Below are 7923 nucleotides of genomic sequence, written 5' to 3' on the forward strand. Positions count from 1 at the left end.
ATGTGAAATACCAGATTTCCAGGACTCCTTCAATGCTTTTTCAAATACCAATGGGAAATCATAGCAGTATGTAGTTTCATTTTTCCTGGCAGTGTTACGTTTCTGGTCAAGGGCATCCAAAGGTTTGTATGGCTCATGCAATGGAATGCCATGCAAAGGACCAGCTGCGGGTGTGGCGGAGCGGTAGAAAAGCTCATGTGTATTGGAGTCCTCCACTTCTCGGTAAATATCAACAGTGCAGGAATGCCCAGTGACAATGGTAACAACAACTCTCCAAGCACCACTAGGGTGTCGTGCAGTTCAGCAAACCGGGTAGCAACCTGAGTGTATATGGGCATCAGCTGCTTCATCCGAGCGGTCATCATACTCCTGATCCTGATGGCCTCCGTTTCCGATGTGCCTATCTTGATTTCTTTAAGGAGGCTAGCATTGAGTCTGACCAACTGAGGGTCAAGCCTTAACATGCCCTCTTCAACTTCATTTGGCTTAAATTTGATCTCAATTAGCGCCTTTGGCTCAAGGACATTACCTTTTGCACTCCTCTCAGCATACATCTCAATGTGCTCAGGATTGACCTTGCTGTCCACCACGACCCATGCGCCTCCACGCAGCTCTCCAGCCTTTGGTATATACACAAAGGCAGGCTGCTTATATGTCCTCAGATTCTCGACAATCATGGAACCGGCCTGAAGGATTCCTTCAAACAGATCCCTTTGGCCACCAGAAAAGCCTCTCCAGTTAGCAAGTATGAACAATGGGAGCTCTTCATGGTTGAAATCCAGCAGTGCCTGGGCTGTTTTCGCGGCCGAATCTGGGAACCACACCTGTCCTGCTTGAGGGACTACACGCTCTGCAGAATCAAGCTGACCAGGATCAGCGGGGTCACTTGCATCATTGTCTCGGTTTCCACAGCTATGACACCGACTGGAATCCCACCCAGCTTTGCCCTTCCGGTGATAACAGTTTTCGCCCATCCCCCTAATGTTTCCACAAAGCTTTCTCTGTCAAACATACCACCCAACCACTTGCCTCCTTGAGTGTCCTGAATGCCACAGATGGCCGCACGGGCATCACATGAATTCTCTGGTAAGTATGTTACAGGTCTCTCCGGTGGATCAAGAGGTGTCAGAATAGGAAGAGGACCGCCGACATACGCAGGTACGTAGCTGAGCCATTTCAAGATAGCAGAAACACCTTCAAGATCATCTGACACTGTGAGATGGGCAACTCCATTTGCAGCCATGATTTTGGGGCCACCCAGTTGCAATTGGGAGCTATAAACCTCCCGCCCCAGAAGCTTGTTTAGCAGAGCAAACCCAGTTAAAATAATTGGTTGATCAAGACGCTGTATACACCGCAGTCCTATCCGAGCAAGATAAGCCCCAATGCCAACAGCTTTCCCAGTCACAAATGTCAGAGTAAACGTCTCTCTGTATGCATTAGAGTAGGCACTGGCAATGGCACCACTTCCATGTAGATTCTCACAACCGAGTCCATCCTCTTTCCCAACAATGGTATCAACAACCCATCTGGTTTCTCCACTTTCCAGCTTTAGCTCATGGGCTATAACCGAAGATCTTAGGCGTGAATAATCTTGTTCCATGAGGTAAATATACTGAAAACCACGTTCAGGACTCTCATCATCAGACCATCCCACATGGAAGCATGCCTTTATTTCCTCTGCTACACCGAGCCTAGCACCAGAAGTTGCTGCCAAGTAGATTAGAGGAATTTTCCTCTCACAAGCAAGATTGGTAACAGCATCGAAGAATGCATCTTCTCTAGGACCAAAAGAACCAGCTTTAAATGTCACGTCATTTGCAACAACTATAATCTCCCGGCCGTCTGGAAATTCTGGTGTGGACAGCTTCATGTTCCAAGCAACAGTTCCAATATCATTCATACCTGGAGGACGCTCAACTGGAACCAAAGGAGTACCCCATGATCCAGTTGAATCAGCAAACATGAGCTCTGTCACTTGAGCATACCGCTGATTGTGCCCGTTAGCTTCTGCAACATGTGAAATACCAGATTTCCAGGACTCCTTCAATGCTTTTTCAAATACCAATGGGAAATCATAGCAGTATGTAGTTTCATTTTTCCTGGCAGTGTTACGTTTCTGGTCAAGGGCATCCAAAGGTTTGTATGGCTCATGCAATGGAATGCCATGCAAAGGACCAGCTGCGGGTGTGGCGGAGCGGTAGAAAAGCTCATGTGTATTGGAGTCCTCCACTTCTCGGTAAATATCAACAGTGCAGGAATGCCCAGTGACAATGGTAACAACAACTCTCCAAGCACCACTAGCTTGCCCATCACAATCTAACCATAGTTTCACTTCCCACTGGCACACGGAAAGTCAATGCATCCTAACACCGACATGTTCATGTATACTCATAGCCATATGCTTCAAAAGTGTGCATGCTGTCTCCTCATCTTGGCCAACTTCATCCATCCTCGTTGAAACTGGAATTAGATCAAACAACCGCTGCTCTCTCAGTATGCACATATACATATGGGAGTGTGCTGACCTCACAGCCTCATTGTGAGCATGTAACTCTATTTCCTCTAGCGCTGCCATCAATGATCTGAGTATGCTGTTAGGTATGAATGACGATGAGGCTTGAGCACGGCATACCTCATTGTCAATATGTCCAAACGAAAAACCATTGGTCATACTTGGCTGTCTGACTATGGTATGAAGAAACATCCTTTGGTCATTTGATCTCGGATCTTTATTGTTCTTTACCAGTGTGTAGATGTGCCACTGGCGATCACGAGATGGGGTGTATTTTGCGTCACTGTAACCTTCTAGATGCACTTTGTCCAATTCAAGAAATGTGGACAAAGGAGGTTCCACATGACGGAGCATCGGGTCCTCCTCATAATATAGCTTGTCAAATGACCATTGGAAGGAGTGGCGCATTGGCGGACGCCCTTCATCTCTTTGGATAATGCAGCTGACAACCCTAACACCAGCACCATTGAGATGTGATGTTATAGTCGTATCCTTCAGAATCTTGGAAAGTTTGTTAATCCTTTCTTGAGCTTGATCCTCATCACCACTGTCTTGAAGAGTGCCCATCTGATTGCTGATACCAACCAAAGCAATGTGCAGAATATTGCCACGGTTAGAATTTATAGGATTACCATTTGAGACACTTCCAGCACCTGCTCTGTAATGTGAAGTCTCCTTTAATGCAGCTTCAATCGCAGTTGACAGACACTGAAGAGACTTGATTACAACCATTACACCCCATCGCCTGCCCCGGGGATCCTGTACTTGTTGCTTTAGAAATGCCGCAGACTGCCCAATATGCTCTTCAGAGAATTCCCATAATGCAATTAGGCCAGACCTGTGCCATTGTATCCGGACACTACCCCTTACAAGGTAATGCTGATACAATCTTCTTATGTATGTCTCGACTACTCTCCGCTGAAGAGTAGGATCACTGTGATCAAACAAAGCCACAAGGGCGTCTTCAACTGCATGTGGGGCACACACTAAATCTTCCATCCTTTCATTGATGGCCATCTTCCTCCTAGGTGTAGAAACCTGCTCTCCTTCCTCAGTAAACATCTCCAGCTCTGAAAGGCTTCTTGCTATGCTTGTGCGGAGTTCACTCAATTTAGTTTGCTCAAGAAGTTGGCTTGCTTTAAGTGCCAGCCCAGAGTATGCTGTATGGTTCAGAGCAGAAAAGCGAATCAACTGGTCCCTGTAAGCAGATGGATTTGCGTAGACCAATCCGTCCATAAGCTGTAGTATCAACTCATTTTTATTTTTCACACCCTGATGGGAGAACACAATATAGACAACCTTCTCAAGGTCTTTTGCATGTTGAAGTCGTAGACGTTCTATCACATCAGACTGAATGTCATCACTGAACAGTTCTTCAACAGATAAATACTCCTCAAAGAGAGACTTGACAACAACGCAAGCATGGCTTTCTCTTCCACCCTCATATGACTTGACCAGGCTCATAAGTGGCTCTATAAGCCTCTCACTGGTAATCCTATCTTTCTCAGAACAGTGTGCAAGATTTGCCTCAATGACTTCCCTTAACAACTTGGCAGGGAAATCCTGGCCCTTCCGGAAGTCAGCATTCAACTCATACTCCTTGTACACACCATCCAACTCATTCCTAAGATCTTTTGGGAGTCGTGTTGCCAAAACGGACATGAGTTCTTGCCACCGAAGAAAAGGGAGCTCAGGGCTGTCTAGGCAGTTTAGCAAATATTGTACAACATGACTGATATTATGTTCATATCCTGCAAGGATCATGTGCGCAGAATTCACACTTGCAGCAAACTTTTGGTGAACTTTGCCAGAAATAGCAGCAGAAGGTCCAAGCTTTGGGAAGGTGCCATGAAATGGTTCAGCTTTCCTCACAGAAGATGGGTCATCAAGATCCAACCTTGCTATCAGGTCACTCGCCTGCATGGCCTGACCCTCAGGCATGACAAAGTGAATGACACCAGAGGCCGGTAGTAACAGTGGCATGCACATCTTCATGACCTCCACCTCAGCATATGGTGTATCAGAAACCACATGAGAACCATCGGCGACCAAAAACCGAAGAAGTTTGCACGGTGTATCAGCCAACAGCTTGGAAGGATCATGCTCTTTCTGTAATAAGCAGGTTCTACCATTGATTAGAAGGCGTGTACCAGCACCCTCTGTCTCTGCGTAAATTACATGACTGTTTCCATCCAACTGCATTAAGAGCCCACCATCACGCAACGAGTGCATCTCTGCTTCAATCTCTGATTCATTGATTCTTAATTTGTAGCTACCAGGTCCACCTCTTACTGTCTTAACTGTATATTTGATCCCCTCTATATTTAGTGTTACAGTCAAATTGACAAGAGAGATGTGCCTTGGTGGTATTTGACCTTTACTGAGATAACCGACATAATCGGTTACAACACTTGAGCTCCTGCTTGATGCTTCATATAGAGCTCCAGCAACAACTGAAAGGTACCATGGTGGCCTCTCTGCTCTGACACGCATAGCTATTCTGCTGTCTAGCCAACCAGTGTGGATCTTATTTTCTCGGTATTCCGCGGCATTCAAGAGATCGACCGTGTAATCAACATTGGTGCGTATCTCTCCACGAATCTGGATCTCTTTTAACCCAAGTACCATATTGGCTATTGCCAACGACCTGGATTCCCCAAAAGCAAAAACATGACCAAACTGAGAATCAGAAAACTCATGAATTGCTCCGCCAGACTTAACCGAGAAATAGGCCCAAGCATTGGGTTTACTTTTAAAGTTTAGCTCCTCCACTCTTCCACCAGTAGGCTTAAACCCGTCATCTGGATCCTCGCTAGTAACTCGAACTGCTACACAGTGACCCGTTGGCCTTACAGACTGTGCTTTGTCCAAGTCAAATTTAGCCGCAACAGCTGATATTTCCTTCCAGCTGTGATAGCCACCTCCATATTCCACTCCATAAAAGCGTCTGATCTCTGGAATGTTGTAGAGGGGTATGCCCATTCCTACCGCAACTTGAGATGCAGGTAGGTTCACTCCAGCAATCCATTCGGTCACAGGGTGTTCTACCTGCAATCTTGGATTAAGCTCCAGGAAATAGTATTCACCCGTTTCCATGCTGTACAGATATTCCACCGTGGCAGCACCCTGATATTGCACACATTTAGCGAGCCGCCTTGCTGCCTGCTCAAGCTCTCTAACCTTCTCTGGAGGAGCAACAGTGATTGGTCCCTCTTCGATAATCTTTTGGTGCCTTCTCTGAACACTACAGTCCCGACTGTGCAGCGCTGCTACGTTGCCGTGCTTGTCACAGAGCAACTGGACCTCTAGATGCCGGCTCTGAGAGGCCACCTTCATAACAAATATAGGCGATCCAGGGACTTCTCCTTGCACCTGCTTAAACAAGGCTCTCACCTCATCGTCATTGTGCACCTTCCTTATTCCTTTACCACCACCGCCCCACGATGCCTTGATCATTGCAGGATACCCCACCACTTGACAACTTGCGACTGCTTCCTCTGTGGTTGACACACAAGCCTTCTTATAGATCTCCTCAGGTATAGAGTGGCAGGTTTCTTGCGGAACTTTCACCTAGAGCACGATATTTCGTGTTAGTTTTAAGCAACATATATGTATATACAGTGATGGAGAAAACAAAACAATATATATCAAAGAAATAGGAGAAGGCACGCATACATACATGTGACCGACTCCATGGAAGAGTTGGAACTCCTGCTGCTTGTGCAATAAGAGAGGAACCGATCTTATCACCTAGTGCCGCCATGGCGGCTGACGGTGGCCCAAGAAAAATGATCCCCTTTTCCTTGAGCGCATCTGGAAGCTCTGGGTCCTCAGAGGCATGACCCCAGCCTGGCCAAACTGCAGAAACCCGGGTCCTCTCTGCTATCTGTATCATGACATGACAGGTGAATCACAAGCAAACATTAGTAACTACTAGTCAAGTACCAAGCACAATGAACATGGATGATATAAGAGCAGGAGAATGACTGATGGATGAACCGCGCTAACCTCGACAATGAGCTGCACATTTGCATAGTTGTTGTTATTGGTTCCACCAGGGACCTCCAAGAACTGGTCAGCGATCCTTACATGCTCCGCATTGGCCCGGAGGTCCTCTGGGGTCGCCATGGCCACCAGAAGGATGGCCTTCTCGGTGCCAAAGGTCTCGGAGGCCCAGGCGCGGATGCTGCGCATGAACTTGACGGCCGCCATCCCATTGTTGGCGACCAGCACGCTGCGGATCGGCGTGTCGCCCCCAAGCGCCCTGCAGAATTCGCTGATCTGGTCGGACCCCGCCATTGCCGCCCCCTCAAAAAACTAACTTTCAGCGCCACCCAGCAGTCACCGCCACCAATGCGGGCGGCGACGGCGCAAGCTTTCAGACGAACACAGCAGACGCTGATCCCGCGGCCGCGCCCGAGATATAATCTACTCCGACGAAATCGAAACCGGTTTGGTAATCTGGTGCTGGCTGCTGCTTATATATGTCGCCGGGGATTGGAAGGGCGGCGGGCGGAGTCGAACGCGATTGGAAGGAGGGAGGGAAGCCCACGCGGAGACGGACGGAGAATAGCGACTAGTTGGTCACGGAGAGGGAGTCCTGCTCCGAAGAGAGGAGAGGTGGACGACGGGACCGACTCGACCGCGGGGGTGGTGCGGGGAGGGCCTGGTGGGTGCGCACCGTAGGCGTTCGACGGAATGCCTGCCGGCCGCGCGCACTGGAAGGGGAGGGGGAGGAAGATCGAAGACGGCGGCGGCGGCGGCGGGGCGGGCCTTGAATGCCTGGCTGCGGCTGCGCTGCCGTCCGCCGCGGAGCAGAGCGAAGATGGGAGGGGAGGCGCGACGGCATGCATCCATGGAGTGGGGAGGGAGAGGAGCCGCGGGTGGCGGCTTGGACACGACGAGACGACGACGACTCGCCCCACACCCCATGACCCACTAGTCAGTCAGTCACTTAGTCTCCCCTCCCAATCCCGGCCCTCGGTCCTCCCCCTTGCATATCTAGCCGATCCCTTAAAACCCGTCAGAGAATAAAAATTTGGTTCTGTGGGGCTAAACTATGCCTAGCCGATTCTATATCATCGTCCGCTCTATTTACTACTCTGTAAACATGATGCGTCTAAATTTTTTGCCTCCATTCTAACCCACCAGCCACCGCTCTGTCGGTTGGGTTGTATCCACTCTAACACACATCTTCTTGCCTCCGTCGGCCATCACAAGCCATCGTCGACACCCTGAAACCCCGCCGACCTTTGGCCGCAAAGATCTTGTAATGATGCTCCCACAGCCAGCACACTTGCAAAGTGCTTACTGGTTCCAACATCGCCACGCACGATCACTAGCTTTGCATCCCATCGTTGTAGCATCATCGGCTCGTCGACGAAGCGTCGTAGGATGAGGCTCGTAGC

The 7923-nt window shown here is 48.9% G+C and overlaps 1 pseudogene; it reads right to left on the reverse strand.

Moving 5' to 3' along the window:
- Window positions 1-293: 293 nt before the first annotated feature.
- On the reverse strand, window positions 294-7478 carry LOC125552971 (annotated as a pseudogene).
- Window positions 7479-7923: the final 445 nt, after the last annotated feature.

The sequence above is a fragment of the Triticum urartu genome, chromosome 4 (assembly GCF_003073215.2).
Source record: "Triticum urartu cultivar G1812 chromosome 4, Tu2.1, whole genome shotgun sequence".
NCBI classification, from domain to species: Eukaryota; Viridiplantae; Streptophyta; class Magnoliopsida; order Poales; family Poaceae; genus Triticum; species Triticum urartu.